Below are 24,398 nucleotides of genomic sequence, written 5' to 3'. Positions count from 1 at the left end.
CTTTATGTATCAATGTTTCTGAGTTTTTGGGGTATATACCCAGTAGAGGGATTGCTGGGTCATAAGGTAGTTCTATTTTCAGTTTTTTGAGGAACCACCATACTTTCTTCCATAATGGTTGTACTACTTTACATTCCCACCAACAGTGGATGAGGGTTCCTTTTTCTCCACAGCCTCTCCAACATTTGCTATTACCTGTCTTGTTCATAATAGCTAATCTAACAGGTGTGAGGTGGTATCTCATTGCAGTTTTGATTTGCATTTCTCTAATAACTAAAGAAGATGAGCAACTTTTCATATATCTGTTGGCCATTTGTACTTCCTCCTGGGAGAAGTGTCTGTTCATGTCCTCTTCCCATATTTTTATTGGATTGTTTGTTTGTTGTTGAGTTTTATGAGTTCTTTGTATGTTTTGGATATTAGGCCCTTATCTGAGCTGTTGTTTGAAAATATCATTTCCCATTTAGTTGGCTTTCTGTTTATTTTGTTATCAGTTTCTCTTGCTGAGCAAAAACTTCTTAGTCTGATGTAGTCCCATTCATTAATTTTTGCCTTCACTTCTTATTTGTATATTGGATTAAAGGTTTTGATTTCTACACTATAAAGTGGGGCAGACCGGGAGCTTGCTTTCTCGGTTCCTAAGATTAGCATTAGAGAGGAGAGCAGAGAAGAGAGCACAGTAAGGCCATGTGGAGGAGAGGAGAGGCAGCCAAGATGGTGGAGTGCTGAAAGAGAAGCCAGTTAGTGCAGAGTTTGTGCAGAGAGAAGGAGATGGGGAACAAAGGAGAATGAGGCTAGTAAGCTAGAAACCTTTGATTGTAGGAAACTCAGATAAGTCAGTAGCTTTGTGAGCACTGAATGAGTGGGTTTTGGAGCCCAGTGTGTGTTTTTGCTTGCCCGCTGAGTGCAAGCTAGGCTTAAAGATAATGGCCCACCAGTTCATGGCTCTGTTGTTTCATTACCGTCTGTCCGAATCCAATGCGAATCTGCATGGGTGGGGTGGCTATGATGGTGGCTGTGGATACTGGCTTTACATACACCAAGAAACCAATCGCTGTGGTTTAGTCCTGAATCTTTATTATATGCGGCTTAAGTGTCTGTTTGTCGCCGATAGCTTATTGGTTGCTTACGTAACTGTACTAGCCAATGGGGTGAAGTTGCCATGGCTGAATGCAAATTGAGCGGGTCAGGGGGAAGGTGAACATTTGTTTGCATTGGCAATCATCTGTTTTACATAAAAACTACGTCTTAACGTAACTTCTTTTAAGAATGCCTCCTAGAAAGTACAGCACTGAAGAGGAGAGAAAAGGAGCTAAAGCTGTACAAAAACGGCTTTCTCGACAAAAAGAAACCACTGAGCAGAGAAAGACAAGGCTTGCTTCAGTCGCAGAGCAAATGCGTCTTTCTCAGCAAAATGAGACTGATGAGCATAGAGAAACAAGGCTTGCCTCAGATGCAAGACAAAAAAGGCTGTCTTGACAAAATAAGTCCCTTGAACAAAGGCAGGAGAGAAATGCAAAAAAACGACAGAGTAATGCTGACCGAAACGCAAAAAGGATTAAAACAGTTTCAAACGGAGAAACTTTAATTTTTGAGCATTCCTCTGGTGACATGAATATTAAATGTGAACACTGTCAGTCCTTAAACTTCAAGTTAGAAACTAATCAATTTGACCGTGGCAAGAAAGGATTTTCTCAATGTTGCAAGTACGGAAACATTGTAGTTCCACTAATTGAGAATTATCCACCACTCTTGAATAAATTATTGACTAATCAGCATCCAAATAGCAAAAAAAGAACGAACATAAAATTAAAAATAATTGATGGTCCTCTGCAAGGCAAGTTTAAAAATGATGGAAAGATCTACACAAGAAATGTTGTGTACAAAGAGATCTTTGACATGTGAATTAACATTTTATTATTTAAATCACCTTTATTTATTGAGCTAGCAATGGCTCTTAAGAAATGTACCGCCAGTGGTTTCCTTCATTGCACTCTACTTTAAGCAATTAAGCAAGTAGAAGGGGGAAACCCCATGGGGCACTAAGCAAAGGGGTGTCCTCGCCACCTGCCCTGAGTAATTCAGTTTGAATTAGCAGACACCTTTGCACAAATCATTTTAATTACAATTTATAATATCTAGAACAGCGGTCATTTCGTATGACCGCCGGGCTTTCTAGTTAAGTATAAGTGAATTACACCAAAGGTATTGAATTAAATGTGAGGAAGAATTATTCCCCCCCCAAAAAAAAATTATGAAGGACAATTAGATGCTAGTTAACAAAAATAACAGTCATGTGCTATAAGCCTTCAAGAAGAATATGTATAGCTATATTAGTTTGAGGATTATGATTTTTAATTTTTTAAATGCTGAATTCTTATTAAAGTCAGAAAATTGTGTTCATATGAAAGAGAACATCTTCATCTTAAAATGCCATTAATGTGGTAGATCATCAATCACACATACATAGTATTTTCTACTATACTTTGATAAGGTATTATAAAGAATCAGAAATTGTTTTATTGTTCTAATTTAATGAAGCATGTACAATATATGCATCTGTTTCATTGCTAGTTCTTCATATCTTGTGATTTTGATTTTACATTATCTTTTTTATTTGCACACAGGAATTTCTATGTCAATTCACAGTGGGCACCAGAATATAAACTTGTGGAAACTAAGTGAAATAGAACTTGATCAGCTTAAATTTTTAAAGAATTTCTATCTGGCTTTAATAATGTACAATTAAGGTAAAAAACAACAACATGTTTTATCAATTAGTCAGGATCTGTAGGCCTAGTTTCAAAAGTTGGTTTCCTGGGCATAATGGAGATAATTGAAACTCCTGTTAAGCTTTTCCACTTTAATGAAAATATTAAATGACTTGTGAAGGAACATGGTAAATTTGCTGCCCAATTTCAGGGGGTTTGGTTTTGATTTCACTCTGTTATCTTCTACTGTTTTATTATCAACATTTACAAAGTTTGTTATGGATTTCAGACCTTTGACTTTATTTACAGATCATTGCTTTATAGGGTGACTTGGGCTTTATTTTATTTTTATAACTTTTTCTTTATAATTGAAAGCTACAAAAGGGCATCATAGTGAATAGAAAACAAAATTGCACTGCTTCATTATATAGTTTTACTGTTCTGAACTATGAATTGAAGAAAGCATAAATTGACATGCTTGGAACTACAAAGAGCTGTTTTTCCTTTTTTAAGTTCGAATTATTAGTTTCAGAATATAATTAACTTCAATTAATTTAAAAAGAAACTTTAATGTTATTTTTGTAGAGAAAAAAAATAATGCAATGAAAATACACTTTAATATTTAGAGTGTGCATTTAGAATAAAATTAGTTACCGAGTTCATTTTTTTTACTTGGGGAAATTATAAAGCTTTTTACTTAGGCTTTTGGCATTGTATGTCTTTTCAAATTATTTTTAATATTTTTGTGCCTCTACATTAAGCACAATCATATATAAAAATAGGAAGGGGCACAGGATAACAGGCAAGACTACATTAAATCTAATTCTGCATTTTTATATCAATACTCACCTGTTCCACTGCATTAAAGTGAGTAGGCAGGCTTAAAGTTCAATGACTAAAAACTTCATTAGGTAAATTTGTCTGAAGATGTATTGGACAGATTTCAGGAGAAAGAAAATGTCATAAACTTTACCAAATATTATTATAGTCACTTTTGTTTTATTCATTAATAAATACATCCAGTGTTTATTGTAACGCTGAAATCAAAGAAGGTACCTTTCTAGCCTCTGTATGCTGTCTTATTTGATATTCACAATATCCTTGCAGGGTTGATAACAGTGTCCCACTATACAGATGAAGAGCTAAGTCTTAGAGTAAGTACTTAAAGTAAAAAAACAAAAACAAAAACATACAATTAGAGTCAAAACTCATATTAATCATATGAAATCTAATGCCTGTTTTAAATCTATATTGACTCATCTTAATTAACAACTGTCTTCAAAATTTAAATCCTTATGTAAATAATTTCATCTGTAAAAGTGTAACATTAAATAAAATATATGAACTTAATATTTTAAGTATTATAGACATGGGAGAAATGTTATGATGTTTGTTTTAGAGAAAATTATTAAGAAAAAAAAAACTAAATAAAAGCTTAATTCCTAAGTGAGAAAAATGGAGAAACATTCTAATATTTTAAATACAATGTATAGCCACAAATGTTCTGAGCAAGTGAGAGTAAAATATCTATTAAATATCAAGGCATTTTTATTTTTAATATTTAAAATCTTTTATTTTTGGCAGTGATAAAAAGTAAGAATACAAAGAAAAATCTAACAGAAATAACCAAACTAATGAGGATTAACTGTGTCAAATACAAGCCAAACCATTTAACATTTGTTGACATTTTTAATATTCATAGTAACATAAATTAGTAATAGCATACTTATATTGATTAAGGAAATAAAATCTGAACATGTTTATTAAGTTAACAGGGTCCTGGCCTGACCTGTGGTGGCACAGTGGATAAAGCATCAACCTGGAACACTGAGGTCGTTGGTTCGAAAGTTTGGGCTTGTCTGGTCAAGGCACATATGGGAGGTGAGGCTTCCTGCTCCTCCTCCCTTCTCTCCCTCTCTCTCTTCTCTCTAAAATGAATAAATAAAGTCTTTAAAAAAGATTTTTAAAAACCAGTTAACAAAGTCCCACAATATATTACAAATATGTAATAAAATATTTACTATTGTCTACCTGTAGCAAAAATGAACACAAATAATGAAAATTAACCTTTCATCCCTTGCAAATACTTATAAAAATTTTCTTGTCCACCATTTCAGCACCTAGAACAATACTTGGACCATAGTTTGTGCCCAATAAACATTAAAAAAGAAAACCTTAAATTGTATTTAACTTTATGATTTGAAAACTTTTCTTCATTAACTGAAATAAAATTCTAGTTTATTTACATCACAGCTTTTATACCATTAGCTAAATTCCTTTCCTTTTCTTATAAAATTAATAAAAATTGATTTTTGTGTAAGAAAAGCCTTTGAGCAAAAACTGTGAAAATAAACCAAATAGGCAATTATTTACTCTTTTATAAGACACATTTTCTAAAGATAAAGTAAATCTCTGTTGCAATAATTTCTATTCCATTATGTACCAAGCATGGAATCAGTAACTTGTATTATAGCAGAGATGACTGCGGCTGCTTTGGACTTAAGGAACATTGATTTACAGAGGACAAATATACAGTGTGTCCGTAAAGTCATGGTGCACTTTTGACCGGTCACAGGAAAGCAACAAAAGACTATAGAAATGTGAAATCTGCACCAAATAAAAGGAAAATTCTCCCAGTTTCATACCTATTCAGGGAAGTTCGATGTGGGCTCACACACAGATTTTTTAGGACTCCTTAGGTAGCTATCCTGTATAGCCTCTACAGACTCGTCACTGACTGATGGCCTACCAGAACAGGGTTTCTCCACCAAACTGCTGGTTTCCTTCAACTGTTTATCCCACGAGTAATGTTATTCCTATGTGTATAGGCGCTTTGTTATAAATGTGCTGATATTCATGTTGCACTTTGGTCACGGATTCGTATTTAGTGAGCCACAGAACACACTGAACTTTCCTCTGTACCATCCACATCTCGACTGGCATGGCCGTGGGCTGCTCCGCTGTATACACCATGTTACGTCATCATTTGTGCATGTGCACATGCTGCCACATCATCCTACAGAAACTGGGAGTGTTTTCCTTTTATTTGGTGCAGATTTCACATTTCTACATCTTTTGTTGCTTTCCTGTGACCGGTCAAAAGTGCACCATGACTTTATGGACACACTGTATATAATATACAATATTTAACATTCCTTCTGATCTATTATTTCTGCTGATAAGCTCTTAGTTTGGAGATGACTGTTGTTTAACACCTTAATACATGCAATCTTTTACTTGAAAAAATATGGAAGTGATGAACTAGACTACTGAGTAGCAGCTTCTACCTAAAACTTAATAATACTGCTTTGTTTCCATGGTAGTTTTAGTTTATGATTATAGACTATTTATTGTATGCTCCTCTAATTCTCTATTACAGTAAAAAAAAAATTTCTTCTATAATACATGTAAGTTAAAATGCAGTTTATTTTAAGAAATATAAAAGGGAATAATAAGTAGTACTATGTTATAATATTTAAAGGTAATATGTGAAATATTGAAGTTTGGAAAATTTTTCCATATGTTATTAGAATAATCAACATAATAATAATGACACATAAATATCTAAACTCCACATTTTAGAACATAATAATAATGGTTTTCTTAAATTACTAATGAGGAAAGGAAAAGCATTGGTAATAATAATAGCATATATATGATAATGGACATGGCTTATAAGTAGTGTAGAGCATTAAAAATTTCATCATGATATTGAATATAAAAGTAAATTACTATAAAAAATAAAAAAACCTTAGTTACTTTCAGAATACTTTAATTAAAAAAAATTAGAATTGTGTTTGCTTAACTGAAAATTTCAGTGCCAATAACAACAAAATAGAAAAGGGATAAAGACATTCCATTTTAAGTGATACTCAACAGAGTTTAGATTTTCTTAAACGACAATGACAGTAAAACTGCTACCTGGAGAAAACTGCTTTAAAATTAAATGTAATCAGAGGAATATTAGGGAAAAATAAAATATTTAAATATTTAATTATCTTTTAAATAATTAAATCTAATTTTATTGAGTGTTGAAATCAGTATGTTCAAAATAAATAAATTATAAAGATAAGTAAATCAAATATTTGATATGATTATTCAATAGGAAGGGGTGTCATGTAAAAAATAACATTTTTAAGTGTTTTGGGCAATAAGTATGTGCCAAACTTATGAAGAAAATATTACTTAACAATGTAGCCTCTGTAAGCACTGTAATTAGCTGCAGTTTTTACAATTTTATAAATACTATATTTTTTCCTGGCTGCTATTATTTTCTGACTATTCCCTGGGATATTTGAAAATCTTTATTGGTAATATGATCCAAGATAGAGTAGTGTAATGAATTAGACTTTAGTCACCCCATTATCAACTGAAATTGTGAGGTCTGAGATCCTAATTATTCTAGACTGTGGTGTTTATTATTAATAACAAGCAATGCGGCCGTGGCCTGTTGGCTTGGTTGGTTGTAGCATAGTCCTGATGTACAAAGGTTGCTGGGTCAGTCACCAGTTGAAGCACTTGCAGAAAGGCATTGATGTTTCTGTCTCGCTCTTTCTCTCCCATCCTCTCTCTCTAAAATCAATAGAAAATTTTAAATTAGAAAAATAAAGGCAATGTCTTACAAGTTAATTTAAAATTATCAAAAAACAACAACACAGTACTTTTACCATTTCAATGGGTATCAGGCTTTCCCATCCCACATCAGTTTCATGTTCGATACTGAGTGCTGCCTTTGCACTTGCTCTTGTTTCTGTCTGGTATGCTTCACACTCGTTCCCTTTCTCCCTGAATTCTTGTTTTCTGTTGATTGAACATTTCCTGACTACTTTATCTGATATAATGATCTCTTGTTCTTTTCTAATATACTGCTTAATTTTTTTTTTTCTGAAGTTGTAAACGGGTAGGCAGTCAGACAGACTCCCGCATGCGCCTGACTGGGATCCACCTGGCATGCCCACCAGGGGGCGATGCTCTGCCCATCTAGGGCATTGCTCTGTTGCAACCAGAGCCATTCTAGTGCCTGAGGCAGAGGCCATGGAGCCATCCTCAGCGCCTGGGCCAACTTTGCTCCAATGGAGCCTTGGGTGCAGGAAGGGGAGAGACAGAGAGGAAGGAGAAGGGGAGGGATGGAGAAGCAGATGGGCGCTTCTCCTGTGTGCTCTGGCCGGGAATCGAACCCGGGACTCCTGCATGCCAGGCCGACGCTCTACCACTGAGCCAACTGGCCAGGGCTTATACTGCTTAAATTTTAACATAGCACTTAATATTACCTGATTATTCACTATGTTTGTTTATTCTCTACCCATCTTACCCTCCCACTCAATTCCAAGAGCACAGGGACACCTCCTTCTGCTTCATTTACTTCTGTGTCTTGAGTGGCCAGAAGAGTGCTTGGCACATGGTAGATCCTCAGTAAATTTTGTTACTTTAGCTCAAGGTAGTCAACCTTTTTATACCTACTGCCCACTTTTGTATCTCTGTTAGTAGTAAGATTTTTTAACTGTCCACCAGCTCCACAGTAATGGTGATTTATAAAGTAGGGTAGTAACTTTACTTTATAACATGTATAAAGCAGAGTTACAGCAAGTTAAAGCATATAATAATAATTACTTACCAAGTACTTTATGTCATATTTTTGCTAAAGTTTGGCAGAATAAATCTTTATAAAACAACTTACTATAGTTAAATCTATCTTTTTATTTATAATTTGGTTACTGCACTACCACTCACCATGAAAGCAGGAACGCCCACTAGTGGGCGGTAGGGACCAGGTTGACTACCACTGCGCTAAATTGCCTTTCAAGTGGTTAACTCCTCATTCCACATTATACATATTTCTCATTGTTTAACAGATACTTCTATTACTACTAATGCACAGCATCACTAATTTGACTTAAGATGCCAGTACTGATCTTTATGGAAAATTGAACAACTATTATGCTGTGTTTCTTTTTTAAAAATACACCTTTCTGCCTGACCAGGCGGTGGTGCAGTGGATAGAGCATCAGACTGGGATGCGGAGGACCCAGGTTTGAGACCTCGAGGTCGCCAGCTTAGGCATGAGCTCATCTGGTTTGAGCAAAGCTCAGCAGCTTCGACCCAAGATCACTGGCTTGAGCAAGGGGTTACTTGGTCTGCTGTGGCCCCACGGTCAAGGCACATATGAGAAAGCAATCAATGAACAACTAAGGTGTCGCAACAAAAAACTAATGATTAATGCTTCTCATCTCTCTCCGTTCCTATCTGTCTGTCCCTATCTATCCCTCTCTCTGACTCTCTGTCACTGTAAAAAAAAACAAAAACAAAACAAACCTTTATAAGCCTATTATAAGATTAGCAACATCATTAATTTTAAAATATTGGCCCTGACCAAGCAGTAACACAGTGGATAGTGCATCAGCCTAGAATGCTGAATAACCAGGTTCAAAACCCCACGGTCAGTGGTTTAAGAGCCGGCTCACCAGCTTGAAAGCAGGGTCGTCAGCTTGAGCATGGGATCATAGACATGACCCCATGGTCGGTGGCTAGAGCCCAAGGTCACTGGCTTGAGCCCAAGGTCACTGGCTTGAGCATGGGGTCATGAGCTCAACTGGAACCTGTAGCCATGACACATATTAGAAAGCAATCAATGAACAACTAAGGTGCCACAACTATGAGTTGATGCTTCTCATCTATCTCCCTTCTTGTCTGTTTGTCCCTCTTTCTCGCTCTACTCTCTCTTGTGCGCTAATATAAATATATATGCATATATACATACGTACATAAATAATAAAATATTGGTAATCTTTCCAGAAAAAACCTGATGTAATCAAGTATATAAATCGTTATATAGATGTGATAAGGTCATATAAATTGTGTAAATTTTCAAATATTTTTACTACAATAAAAAATTAAATGCTGGCAGGTTTTTTAAAAAGTTAAACATTTTATTCCCATAGGATACAACAATAACACTACCTGTATTTAGCCAAATAAATTGAAATTATGTCCCCCAAATATCTGCACACAGATGTTTATATCATTATTCATAACTGCCAGAACTTGCAATAATTTAGAAAAGGCTCAAGGCTTAGCCTGGATGAAGAGAGAAGGAATGGGAGGAGAAGGGAAGAATGGTTGATGGGGGAGGGAGAGGGAGAGAGTGTTATTTAACACACTGTTTTCAGATTTATCTATCTATTAGATATCTCATTTATATAAGTCAACAAATTTCCATCTATTCAAAGTCAGGTTGAGCTGATTTTCTGTTACCTGGAGTTCAGAATCCTGTCTAATTGGATGGAGAGGCTTATATATGTACCAGGCTAGAGTTTTTAAGTATACCAAGAAGACTGACTTAGTGTGATTATGTGGATTAATCTAAGATAAAAAGTTAAGCTTGGAGTTAATGAAATGTTTTCATTTTTCTCAAGATAATTGGCATTCAAGTAAGGTCCTTGTAAAGCAAACTCCAGACGTTTTTTAAATTTAAACATTGCATTAAATCTTATGGAGAAGGGGGATTGGGAGGAGGTCTTTACTGGGTCTAGCACATAGTTGCCAGGAAACATATTTTACACGTTTTATTAGCCTAAGGAGTAAATTACTTATTATTATCATTAAGATAAGTGTTTGAGATTTCTCCAAACACTAAAAATAGTTATACCATACAACTCAGCAATTCTACTTCTGGATATTTATCTGAAGAAAATGTATGCACTAATTTGAATAGATATATGCACCCCTATGTCCTTTGCAGCATTATTTATAATAGTCAAGATATGGAAACAACCTAGGTGTCCATCAATAAATGAATGCATAATGCAGCTGGGAATGTGTGTTTGAGAGATCGAAATGTTTTTGCTTTGAAGACTAGCATTTATTTATGCATCATTTCGAGAAAATATTTATCGAACAACTCGTTATGAGCTGTGTATTTCTCTATACAAATTGTCTGCTCTCGTCAATTGTATATTCTAGTGGAAGGATGCTTAGAATAAACAATTTAATAAACAAATATATACTATACCATGACATAAAAATTTATATAAAGAAAAAAAACATAGTCAGGGGATATTTTGGTTGTTATTTTATAACCCTGATTTGGGAAGGCCACTGAGCAGAGATCTAAAGAAATTGAGGGACTGGGCCATGAGGATATCTGAGGTAAGAAAATTTTAGGCCTTATATTGCATTTAGATATTACTTGAGTATAGTGTAATTTCCTGAAAGACACTCTTATAATTGTCATTTCAAAAAAATCCAAGGTTGGTTTCAGACCTTCATCATATTAATCCTGGATCTTGCCTTATGCTGCCAAGAGATCTTTATTCACCTGATACACTCTCTCTTTATCGTCCACAGGATACTCTTCTGTTTTTTCAATAAATTTTTATTTGGAGCCATTTCCTCCAAGAAGCCAGGGTAGACAAAATACTCTCTTTTATACCCCAAAAGATATATATAGCACAATACTATAGACTTAAGAGTCTACAAAATTTTTGAAGGACATGACCTATGGTTTGCCTCTAGCAGAGTGACTTACTCTCAATAAATTGTGTTGAACTGAATTTTAAATAAAAGTAGGTTGACTGAAACATGAATATACATATGTGAGAAAAATACAAAAAATATTAGAGAGAGAAGACATATTCTATTCCTCAGTTCACTTTGTTCACTAGATTCCACATATAAGTAAGATCATACAATATTTGTCTTTCTCTGCCTGGCTGATTTCACTTAACATAATAATCTTCAGGCTGAGATCAGAGAAGGTGAAAGGATTAGTGAATTTTTTTTTTTTATAATTTTATTTTTTTAATGGGGTGACATCAATAAACCAGGATACATATATTCAAAGATAACAAGTCCAGGTTATCTTGTCGTTCAATTATGTTGCATACCCACCACCCAAAGTCAGATTGTCCTCCGTCACCCTCTATCTTGTTCTCTCTGTGCCCCACCCCCTCCCCCTTTCCCTCCCCCATTCCCCCCTCCCCCCCGTAACCACCACACTCTTATCAATGTCTCTTAGTTTCACTATTATGTCCCACCTACGTATGGAATAATACAGTTCCTGTTTTTTTCTGATTTACTTATTTCGCTTCGTATCATGTTATCAAGATCCCACCATTTTGCTGTAAATGTTCCGATGTCATCATTTCTTATGGCTGAGTAGTATTCCATAGTGTATATGTGCCACATCTTCTTTATCCAGTCATCTATTGATGGGCTTTTTGGTTGTTTCCATGTCCTGGCCACTGTGAACAATGCTGCAATAAACATGGGGCTGCATGTGTCTTTACGTATCAATGTTTCTGAGTTTTGGGGATATATACCCAGTAGAGGAATTGCTGGGTCATACGGTAGTTCTATTTGGATTAGTGAAATTATATATACATAACACATAGTAACAGATAAAAAGACAGCAAATCCCAGAGGGGAGGGGTGAGGGAGTTAGGGGGAGGGGGGCAAAAGGGTGGGGTGGGAATGAGGGTGTTATATTCAGTGAGACACTTGAATCCATGTTAACACAATAAATTAAAATTAATAAAAAAATTTAAAAAGAAAGAAGACATAAATAGAAAAGTGCAAAAATAACTAAGGGAAAAACAGGTGAAGTAGCTGATTTAATGACTAAACTGTCTTGTCAAGGAATAAATCAAACATGAGGAGAAAGACTGCTGCTTCTGTTATAGTGGCCTCTATTTTCTCCCCTTTTCTTTCTGTCTCTAATTAAGTAAATATATAAATATAGCATTAAGTAAATATGTAAATATAACAATGTCACTATATAAATATAACATATAGCAATATCTGACAGACCCTTGGGCTCAATAAAATATCTACATTTAGTTAGTTTTTGGCTTATATATTTTTTATTTTTATTTTTAGAGTTAGTTTTTGGGGAAAAAAAACCCTTTGGGAGATATTTACAACATTTTTCTTGATTAAAGTAGTCAATGAATCCATTAAATAGATTAATTTCTTTTTTTTCCCTTTTTGTATTTTTCTGAAGCTGGAAATGATGAGGCAGTCAGACAGACTCCCGCATGCCCCCCGACCGGGATCCACAGGCACACCCACCAGGGGGTGATGCTTTGCCCATCCGGGGCCTCGCTCTGCTGCAACCAGAGCCATTCTAGCGCCTGAGGCAGAGGCCACAGAGCCATCCTCAGCACCTGGGCCAACTTTGCTCCAATGGAGCCTTGGCTGCAGGAGGGGAAGAGAGAGACAGAGAGGAAGGAAAGTGGGAGGGGTGGAGAAGCAGATGGGCGCTTCTCCTGTGTGCCCTGGCTGGGAATCGAACCCGGGACTCCTGCACGCCAGGCCAACGCTCTACCACTGAGCCAACCGGCCAGGGCCTAAATAGATTAATTTCTATAGATGCACATGTATATTTGATCAAACCTTATTTCTATAACTTAAGTACAATATAATATTATTGTGACATAATTTAGTAATTAAATATATTCTTTCCAATATTTAGATATTGTTTACTTTTTTGGAAAGGGAGTATTTGTGGGATTGACAGCCTGTTGTAATTTCTCCTAATAAATGTCAGTGGTTATCCAAAAAGAAAAGTTTATTCATGATTTCATTTAATATGTTCCAACCTATGTTATGTTATATGATGAATTAATTCTCATATTTAGTCTGGAAAGAGTTTTTTGTAGAAATTGTTGAGTTAATTATTTAAATGTCTATTAGGCCTTTCTTCTAGTACAGAAGATCCATTATTCAGGTTACCTCTTCTTTATCAAAGGATTAATTATTTTCTATTATTCATTAGACTTCCCCCAAATATCCCAATACTTATCATAAAGTTGTGAATATGGTGCCAACTATTACTATCAACTCTCCATTTTCCTTCAATGTTTCTGCTTTGGTCTTCCTTAAGGATTATGATTGTATAAAAGATATAGAAAAGACTATCTAACAAACATAATCTTTCAGCTACTGTAAATTTAACCTGGTATCCACAATATAGGAGACAAATAACAGATGATATCTTTAGGACAGATGATAAATAGTGCAGTCTACTTCCATCAAATTATATTTACAGTTTAGTGTATGTTATATTAGTAGTTTCATGCTTGAGGCAAGGTTTAATAACATTGCATTTTTTTTCCTAACAGATAGACTTTAAAGGATAATAGCTATTTGGCAGAGGCTTTCAATGTTTTTCCAAATGTATCAATATATTTCTGGGACCTTGGAGGTATACTACTGTAGCTTCTTTTTTTTTTTTTTTTTTTTTGTATTTTTCTGAAGCTGGAAACCGGGAGGCAGTCAGACAGACTCCCACATGCGCCCGACCGGGATCCACCCGGCATGCCCACCAGGGGGCAATGCTCTGCCCATCCGGGGCATCGCTCTGTCGTGACCAGAGCCACTCTAGCGCCTGGGGCAGAGGCCAAGGAGCCATCTCCAGCGCCCGGGCCATCTTTTGCTCCAATGGAGCCTCAGCTGCGGGAGGGGAAGAGAGAGACAGAGAGGAAGGAGAGTGGGAGGGGTGGAGAAGCAGATGGGCGCTTCTCCTGTGTGCCCTGGCCAGGAATCGAACCCGGGGCTCCTGCAAGCCAGGCCAACGCTCTACCACTGAGCCAACTGGCCAGGGCCAACCACTGTAGCTTCTAAATAGACTAACCTCAGGTAAACAAAATATATATCAATTCATGAAAAAAAAACCCTGCATTTTGTGGCTCAGTAGTCTAGTAGGTAAGTTAGTTCCAAGAGAGAAAGGATTATAGATGATGAGGCAAAGTAGGTTTCCAGTTGTGAATACATGAAGCAGAATTTATTATTGCATTATTATTTATTGTTTTAATTTTCATATTAACTACAAACTTACCTTTGCACACCCTGTATTTTGCTTATTGCTTCACTAATACAATGAAAAATTCATATTGGATACCTAAATATTTGTTGAATTGTTAATGAATAGAACATGTTAAGGAAGATGTGCTTTAATCTATTGGGTTAGAAATTGTTTAGTTAAAATCTGGTCTTTGATATTGTTGGTTCATTGCATTCATATAAAAAAGCAATATTTTTATTGAGTTCTTTGAGAAACATTGACCCTATTGTTCCACCCATTCATGCATTTATTGATTGATTCTTGTATGTGCCCTGACCAGGGATCAGACCCAAAACTTTGGTGTGTCAGGATAATGTTCTAACTATTTAGCCAGGGCTCCTTGCATTTATTTTGTTTTGCTTAACAGTGTGTACCTCTTAAAAAATATATTATGTACTGCCTTGTATATATTTTTATTTTTTATCTAGAAATCAAATTTAAAGTATTATTTTTAACAGTATATATCAAGTCTTGCATCTTACATAGGATGCTAGGTGATTTCTGTAATTGAAAGAAAATATTTTAGAGAATGATGCCAAAAAAATTAGGTAATCAATGTGTTTTGATTCAGTTGAGTAGAATCAGACTGTTTATAGCTAAATTTCAAATGCATATGTTTATTAAACAAATCTCTAATTTAGTAATTTATAGGTATTTATTTTTTTAAAATTTTATTTAGACAATTAACTTTAACAGGGTGACATTGACAATAAGAGTATATAGGTTTCAGGTAAACATTTCTATAGCATCTGAACTGTTGATTATGCTGTATACCCATCACCCAAAGTTAAATCATTTTTGGTCATCTTATATTTGTCCCTTTTTACACCCTTTCCACCACTCCATCCCCTCCCCTACACCCTTTCCCTTATCTTGGTATCCACTTTAATTTCATCTATGTCCATAAGTCTCAGTTTTTTATATCATACCTATGTATGAAATCATACAGTTCTTAGCTTTTTGTGACTTATTTCAATTAGTATAATGTTTTCAAGGTCCATCCATGTTGTCGTATATGTCACTATGTCATCATTTCTTATGGCTGAGTAATATTCCATTATATATATGTACCACATCCTCTTTACCCAATTCTCTATTGAGGGACACTTTGGTTGTTTCTATGTCTTGGCCACTGTGGATAATACTGCAATGAACATGGGGGTGCATGTGTTTTTACATACCAATGTTTTCAAGATTTTGGGGTAGATACTCAATAGAAGGATTGCTAGGTCATATGGTAATTCTATTCTTAATTTTTTGAGGAACCATCATGTTTATTTCCATAATGGTTTACTAATTTGCATTTCCACCAGCAGTGATGAGAGTTCCTTTTTTTCCACAGCCTCTTCAACAGTTATTTTTACCTGTCTTGTTGATAATAGCCTATCTGACAGGTGTGAGTTGGTATCTCGTTGTTGTTTTGATTTGCATCTCTAGAATAGCTAGTGAACATGCGTATCTTTTCATACACCAGTTGGCCATTTGTATGTCCTCTTGGAAGAAGTATCTGTTCGGGTCTTTTCCCTGATTTTTAATTGAATTGTTAGCTTGTTAGTTGCTGAGCTTTGTGAGTTATTTATATATTTCGCATATTAACTCATCAGAGCTATTGTTTGCAAATATCTTGTCCCATTTACTTGGCTGCCTATATGATTGTCAGTTTATTTGGCTGTGTAGCCTTTTAGTTTAGTTTAGTAACTATGTTTTCTTTATGCAATTTATATATTTTTAATGTGTTGTATTTGATTTACTAACATTTTGTTTAGGATTTTTGCATCTGTATTCATTAGAGATATTAGTCTGTAGTGGGTTTTTTGTGTGTGTGTATTGTACTTGCAAGGTTTTGGTATGAGGGTTATGTTGGCCTCATAAAATATGTGGTGGAGTATTGCTTCTTCTATTTTTTGAAAGACTGAGAAGGAAAAGTACAAAATCTTTGAATATTTGGTAGAATTCACTAGTCTAGCCATCTAGTCCTGGACTTTTGCTTTATGGGAGTTTTTTGATATTTGTTTCTGTATCTTCCCTGCTTATAGGTCTATTTAGATTTTCTACTTCTTTGTGACAGTCTAGAAAGATTGTATAGTTTTCAGAATTTATCCATTTCCTCTAATTTGTTGAATTTGGTGGCATATAATCTTTCCTAATATTCTCAAGATCTTCTGTATATTTATGATGTTTGTGGTAATTTCTTCTTTTATTTCATATTTTGTTTATATAAATCTTTCCTCTTCTTTCCTTAGTGAGTGTACACATTGGTTTGTCAATTTTATTGATCTTTTTAAAGAATCAGCTCTTTGTTGTATTAATTTTTTCTATAGTTTTTTGTTCTCTATTTCATTTAGTTCTGCTTTAATTTTTACTATTTCCTTTCTTCTGCTGACTTCTGGTTGCCTTTGTTCTTCTTTTTCTAGTTCCTTAAGTTGTGATGTTAGGTTGTTTACTTGAGATCTCTCTTGTTTCTTTATATAAGCCTGTAATGATATAGTCTTCCTTCTTATTACTGCTCTCCCAGCATCCCAGAAATTTTGATATGTTGTCTTATCATTTTCATTTGTCTCTCTCTATTTTTTGTTCTCTGCTTATATTTCTTTCTTGACTCAGTAATTTCTTAGAAATATGTTATTTAATTTCCACATTTTTGTGGGTTTCTCCATTTTCTTTTTACAATTGAATTCTAATTTAAAAGACTTGTAGACAGAAAATATGTTTGGTATAATTTCAATCTTTCTAAAATTGTTGATGTTAGTTTTGTGTCCCAACATATGGTCTATCCTTGAGAATTTTCATGCACACTGGAGAAAAATGTATAATCTGATGTTTTGGGATAAAATGTCCTGTAAATGTCTATTATGTCCATTTGGTCCAGTGTGTGGTTTAAGGCCTATATTTCTTTATTATCTGTTTGGATGATTTATTTAAAGCTGTCAATGGTGTGTTGAAATCTCCAGGAATGATTGTGTTTTTGCCTGCTTCTATTTTTAGATCAGTTAGTAGATACCTTATATGTTTTGGTGCTCCCTGATTTGGTGTATATATATTAAGAAGTGTTATGTTTCTTTATACAGTGTCCCCTTTATCATTATGGAATGCCCATCTTTGTCTCTCGTTACCTTTGTTGTCTTGATGTCAGCATTGACAAATATGAGTATGGCTATACTGCTTTTCTTTGGATATTATTTGCTTGTAGAATCATTTCCAACCTTTCACTTTGAGTCTATTTTTATCTTTGCAGCTTGGATATGTCTCTTGAAGGCAGCATATGGTTGGGTCTTGCTTTTTAATCCAATCTGCTAGTCTGTGCCTCTTTATTGGTGAGTTCAGTTCATTTATAGTTTGTGAAATTATTGACACTTGAAAATTTCCAATAGCCAGTTTTTACTTGGTAGCTCTGTTTCTTGTTTGGTTCTTCTCTTTCGTGTTTCTGTAAGTTGTTTTTGTAAGATGGTATTTTATACTTTTTCCCTTGTTTCTTCTTTTTTTTTAAGCTCTGTATTTCAGTAGTGGCTTTTTCATAGGTGGTTACTATTAAGTTATTAAGAGAAAAATGTTCATAAGTACAAGAGTCTTTTGTTTTATGAGTACTTCTAAACTCCATCCTCTTTTGCTACTGTGGATCTTTATCCTCTGCCTTTTTGTGTTATTGTTGTCACAGATTATATTTATTTTTATTGTGACCTTTTTGGATCTTTTACTTGTAGTTTTGATCTGTTTTGTTCTTTGTTTCTGGCCAAATAACCCCCTTTAATATTTCCTGTATTGGGAATTTTCTGGTGATAAATTCCTCAGCTTCTGGATGTCTGTAAAAGTTTTTATTTCTCCTCCATATTTGAAGGATAACTTTGATGGATATAGTATTCTTAGCTGGTAATTACTACCTTTCAGTACTTTGAGTGTTTGGTTCCACTCTCTTCTGGCTTGTAGATTTTCTCCTGAGAAGTCTGATGATAACCTAATAAGCTTTCCTTTACATGTTATGTTCTTATTCCTAGCTGCCTTGAAGATTCTTTCTTTGTCATTGATTTTTGACAATTTTATTATGATGTGCCTTGGAGTAGGTCTGTTTGGGTTGAGGTAACTCAACATTGTTTGCTCTTGAATTCAAGGCTCTGTTTCCATAAGCTTGGGAAAGTCTCAATTATTTGTTTGAATAGGCTTTTCATACCTTTCTACCTCTCTTATTCTTCTGATAAACCTATTATTCTTATATTACTGTTTCTCATGGAGTCAGAAAATTCTTGTAGAGCTCACTCAGTTTTTTCAGTTCATGAATCTCTCTTCTTTTCTCTCTGTAGCATCTCTAGTTGCCTGTCTTTGATGTCACTAATTCTCTCCTTTATCTGGTTTGTTCTTTTAGCTTGCTACCTCAGTTTTCAATCCATGTATTGAATTCTTCATCTATGTTTTTAAAGTTTTAATCTTCTTGGTGAGATAATCGTTTGTTTACTAATTTGTTTTCTGAGCTCATTAAATTACCTGTTGGTGTTTTATCCATCTCATTGAGTATTTTCAGAACTTAAATTTTGAATTCTCTATCATTTAACTCCATGGTTTCCATTTGATTGATATTTATTTCTGTAGGTTTTTAATTTTGTTTATGAACTACATCTCTGTCTTGTAGAGCCATGGTATTCAAATTCTTCTGTGAAGGTATTTGAGATGGTATTGTTAGGAACCCTAACAAGAAAACAACTTAAAACATGAAAAGTTAAAATAAAAATACAATATAAAATATAAGAATTTTAAAAATTATTAGAAGAAAAACAAAAGGAAAAAAATCAAAAACAAGCAAACAAAAATATCAAAAATAAAATCACCAATAATATAAGAATAAAAATTTAAAAAATTAAATTCAAAAGAGAAAAAAGAATAAAAAAAAAGAAATTTTGGCTTTGAGAGGTTTCTTCCAGTAGGTGTCATTGTATTACAACTTTTAGCTCCATAACGTATTTGGGCTGTCCTCCATTGAAATGTTGCTATAACAATGATGTAGGCAGGGCCTCAGTTGCATTGGTGGATGGGGTGCATTGTGAGGGCTTTATAGCTATAGCAATGGCGATCTCAGATTTCTGGGCACTCCTCTTCACATCTCAGCAGACTTGGGGACCAGACATGGAATATCTCTGTTCTTCAGGAGAGAGTGGCTCTGGAGGGCTAGCTGTGGAGTTTGTTTCTGCTACTCTCCATACTGTGAAGTGAGGGAGGCAGGATCTGGAAGACTGAGGAACTTCACTTTAGTTTTTTTTTTCTCTCTAACAAGTTTGGGCTGCAGGCAGACCATGGGAACACTGGCTGTGACCCCGTGCTCTAGCTGCTTTGGTTTATCTCCCCGTCTGCCTCTCTATCTCTCCATTCCTCCTGGCAGAAGGAGACCCAGTCACTCCGGGTTCTCCTGCCTGTATACCTCAGACAAAACCCAAACTTTTTAAACTTCCCTCCTCCCTGTAGTCCAGCACAGAAAAAACAAAACAAAACAAAACAAAAATCACTCCAGGTTTTAGCATAAAGCCATTTTGTAGTGGGGGAGGGGGAGATTCTTGAATTTAAGAATCTAAACAACATAGCTAATTAATGTTCTGAAGGCAGATCCAAGTTTTAGACATGAGTGCATTCCCCAGTATGTAGCACAGCCTAGACTGTGGCAAGTTCCCAGTGGATATACAACTGGAATAACTCTGCTATAACTGCTTTATACAGAAATTGAGGAAACATATGGCCATAATTTGCCATTCTAGTTTCTGTTTTTGAATTTTTTTATTAGTGTAAGTAGCTGTGAATATTTTTAATTAATTTGGTGTTGTTATATCCACAGAAGATACTATTTTTGAAAAACATTTAAATATGTTCAATTCATGTAATTTTTTGGCAATTGATTATTTTAGCAATATTTTATAAAAAAGTTTTTAAGTTCATATGAAAGTTAGAAAGATTAGTATAATAAAATCACATGTATATATTGCTTAGCTTCAAGAATTATCAATTTATTGGCATAATATACCTTCTAAACTCCCATCTATTCTACTTACTGAATCTTTTGAAGAAATCCTGATATTATATTATTTTCTCTGACATATTATCTATGAATATTTTTAGTATATAGTGTAAAATAGTGAGATTCTTTTTAAAAAATCACAATACTATTATCACACAAGAAATATTTAGCCATCATTTTTAATATTACCAAATATTTCTGAAATAGCATTTTTCTTTTACGAGTGAGATGATCCTAGATCCAAATAGAGCCCATTGAAATTGGTTGATTTGTGTATTACATCTTTTGAAAAGATTCTCCAATATCTCCTAATTATTGGTTTTTTGAATAAATAGAACTAGCATATGTAAGTTTATATATAAATATACATATGTACTGAACTTTATACTAATTCATTCAATTTAAATTTGATGTACAGGGGCTTTATATAATTATATCTACATCTTTTTTCTCTCATTCTCACTGTCCTGGTTCTTAGTGACATCATTTTATTTATCTCTTACTATATATAATAATATTTCAGTATTCATGATCAATATCAAAATAAACAATACGGTCCCCAAATATAATTTGTATTTTTTTTGCTTTTGCATTTGTTTTATAAGTGAATATCAAGCTTTGACTTAGGTTAACTTGCAGTAATCAGAATTTTTAAAAGAATTAAAAATATAAGCCATATTTATTTATTACAGACTTTACGTTGTGAAGATGATACTCATTAAAGGTTTCTGGTAAAGGGAGATTTTTTTTTTTTTTCTGTAAGATATCAGTGCTTTGGAAATAGAACTGGAACCTAAGCAATTCTTGAGATTGATTTTTTTCTCCAGTCCTTTTCTTAGAATCCCTGCTTTCTTTTCATGTTTGCTGTCTTCTCTCTTTACCAGTAGGCTTTTTACCTAGCTATTGTTTCTGCTCCCTTATAATTTTGTCTTATACAGAAAACAACATATCCACCCTTTCATATTACTATATCCTGGTTTTAATTTATTTTTCATTACCAATAGCTTCTCTCTCAAAACATTTCTCAGCCATCATATTTTGTTATTAGATTTCCTTATATGTAATATGTCTCTAAATAATATGCCCACAGTCTATCCAGTGGTAGGATTTAAATAATTTAATAACCAGTTCTCTGCCTTAATGACTTTTTTAAGTATAAAAAAAGAATATACTGAAAGGTAGTTTATTATTTTATGCATTTACTACTTAAATAAGAGCAATAAAAGAGGTATACTATAACACTACATTATAAGAAACAGTTTTAAAATATTAATGAAAAAATATTAATAATAGAACTGTTATTTAAGACATTTCCATATTGCTTCTTGATTGGTGTCCTCACTTGCAATTTTTCTCACCTATGGACAGAATGAACATTACTACGGGCACTTAGAATAGGCTGTTGTGCAGATATACATTAAAAAAGAGTAAAGAATATAAATTTGTGATTTTCACATTGGGCAGCTGTCCAGGCGCCTACCTCAGAGAGAACCTTGATTTCAAGTGTCAATTCAACAACTGGTTCTTCGAACTCAACAAAAAATTAGGTATTGGTTCTGCCGAACTGGTACGAACTGGCTGAATCCCACCACTGCATTAACCTTATTTTTATCCTGGAACTGGTCCTTAAGTAGTATTTGTTGTGAATATTTTATAAAGAGCTCTGTGTATGGCAGACATTCTAAAGCAAGACCCGGAAAGTCTAGCATGATTTCAGGAAACATTTTGAATAGCAAATGTGTATCTTTTTTTTTTTTTTTTTTTGGTCAGCTTAGCCTGACATTTATACTTAGCCTCTTTTATAATATAAATTATATGGGAGTATATACAATATGTGCAATTTTCTTGTGTGGATATTTAGTAAAACATAATGATAATACTTTTCTATGGGTGGGTGAATTTTAAGGAAATATTTTCTTGGCTTGTGTGAAGCAATTTTGTTTCATAGTTGCCATTCCTTTTGATTTTCTCCCTAGGATGTCAGATAATATAACCAGAACTCTGATGACAAGCATGTGGTCAGATCCATAAGTTATACTGAGGTTTGTTCTTGTTCAGCAGCAGCTAATATTAAATTCAATGTTCTCAAATATTTATTTAGAGTAATATGTTCCATTTGGTCTGTGCTGTAATTTTTGGCTCCTACTTAATAATAGTTCTATGCCCTTTAGCAAATATAACAACAGGAAAACCATAATGTTCAAAACAACAGACTTATTAAATGTATAACATATTTTTTCTTTCCTGTTTTGCTTTTACCAGTTTAATGTTGCTTCTGAAATTACTGGCAGAGTTACACGTTTATTTTTACTGCTTAAAAGCATATATTTTAATTGTATCTCTTTTTAAACCTGTAGTTTATATGTATGTGATCAAGTTTTGATCATGCTTCATTTTTGTGGGGGAGCATTTAATTCACCTCCCCTATTATCTCCAAGATTCAGAATTTTAAAATGCCTTTACTGATCAAGCATTTATATGAAAATATTTTCACTTGGTAGTGATTTCTTTACTTTAATTATTCTTATATTATAGAGAAAGAAGAGCATATCTGAAAAGTTTACCAAACTTTTTCTGCATAAATTATATAATTGGTTCCTATTCTTTCAGAATTAAAGAGTTTACTCTATTGGGGACTCAACCACCTGGTCAATATAACACAAATATGGAATCAGTTCATTGCCATGGTGGAAAAATATGTAATCCTGTGATTGTTTGCTTTTTGTTTCCAGCCATTCTTTCTTTCTTTTAAGAGGGTTACAAATCCCTACTCATTGCCATGTGACCTTTCTGTGTCCTATTGGCAGAGGTTTTTATCCCTGACTCTGTAAATTTTTTTTTTTTTTTGTATTTTTCTGAAGCTAGAAACCGGGAGAGACAGTCAGACAGACAGACTCCCGCATGCGCCGATCGGGATCCACCCAGCACGCCCACCAGGGGGCGACACTCTGCCCACCAGTGGGCGATGCTCTGCCCCTCTGGGGCGTCGCTCTGCCGCGACCAGAGCCACTCTAGAGCCTGGGGCAGAGGCCAAGGAGCCATCCCCAGCGCTCGGGCCATCTTTGCTCCAATGGAGCCTCGGCTGCGGGAGGGGAAGAGAGAGACAGAGAGGAAGGAGAGGGGAAGGGGTGGAGAAGCAGATGGGTGCTTCTCCTGTGTGCCCTGGCCGGGAATTGAACCCGGGACTTCTACACCTCAGGCCGACGCTCTACCACTGAGCCAACCGGCCAGGGCTTGACTCTGTAATTTTGACTTTACAGCTTTGTATCTCATTTTAATCAATAGAATTTGAGTATCATTTATGTCACATATCAACAAAAGGGGTTACAAACATCATTAGTTTTGCCAGTTCTTTTGCTCCTTCCCCTTTACCATAAAAATGGCAAATACTAAGGAGACTGCTCTTTCAGCCTGGGCAATAGAAGACATGATGTATGTAGATCAGAGATGCAGCAGACATGTAATATGAGAGAGAAATATTTGCTATTGTAAGCCACTGACATGTGGGGGTTATTTGTTACTATGACAAAGCTGAATAATATACTTCTTAATTTATATTTTTATCATTTATAAGAATAATTATATATAATTTATAATTTTGCAATATGTAAGATTTTTTTAGACATTTTTTCTTAGTCATAGTTGTCTTGTGAGCCCTGAGGAACAAAGATACCTACTAATAAAGGTGGCTAACTGAGCTCAAATTAAAAACAAAACAGAGCCTAGCAGCCATTTATGCACAGAGAAGTCTGAGCTGAACTGTTTCTGCACAGAACAGCCTGCCTTCACTGTGTTTCTGCCGTCTGAGCCAGCCCTTATAAAGGGGTTACTGCAGTCCTATTTCCGCCAACAAGAT

General features: G+C 34.6%; 1 protein-coding gene and 1 non-coding gene across 2 annotated transcripts in view; one reads left to right on the top strand and one right to left on the bottom strand.

Annotated features, from left to right (window-relative positions):
• The window catches only part of CCSER1 (coiled-coil serine rich protein 1), a 1,472,832-nt gene that overhangs the window by 1,281,734 nt on the left and 166,700 nt on the right, over positions 1–24,398 (top strand). The window lies entirely within an intron of this gene.
• TRNAL-GAG (transfer RNA leucine (anticodon GAG)) lies at positions 23,701–23,776 on the bottom strand. The gene has a single exon. It is a non-coding gene; the product is annotated as a tRNA-Leu (tRNA).

Source organism: Saccopteryx bilineata, chromosome 5, assembly GCF_036850765.1.
Source record: "Saccopteryx bilineata isolate mSacBil1 chromosome 5, mSacBil1_pri_phased_curated, whole genome shotgun sequence".
Taxonomy (NCBI): Eukaryota; Metazoa; Chordata; class Mammalia; order Chiroptera; family Emballonuridae; genus Saccopteryx; species Saccopteryx bilineata.
This window is presented reverse-complemented; position numbering and strand designations above follow the sequence as displayed.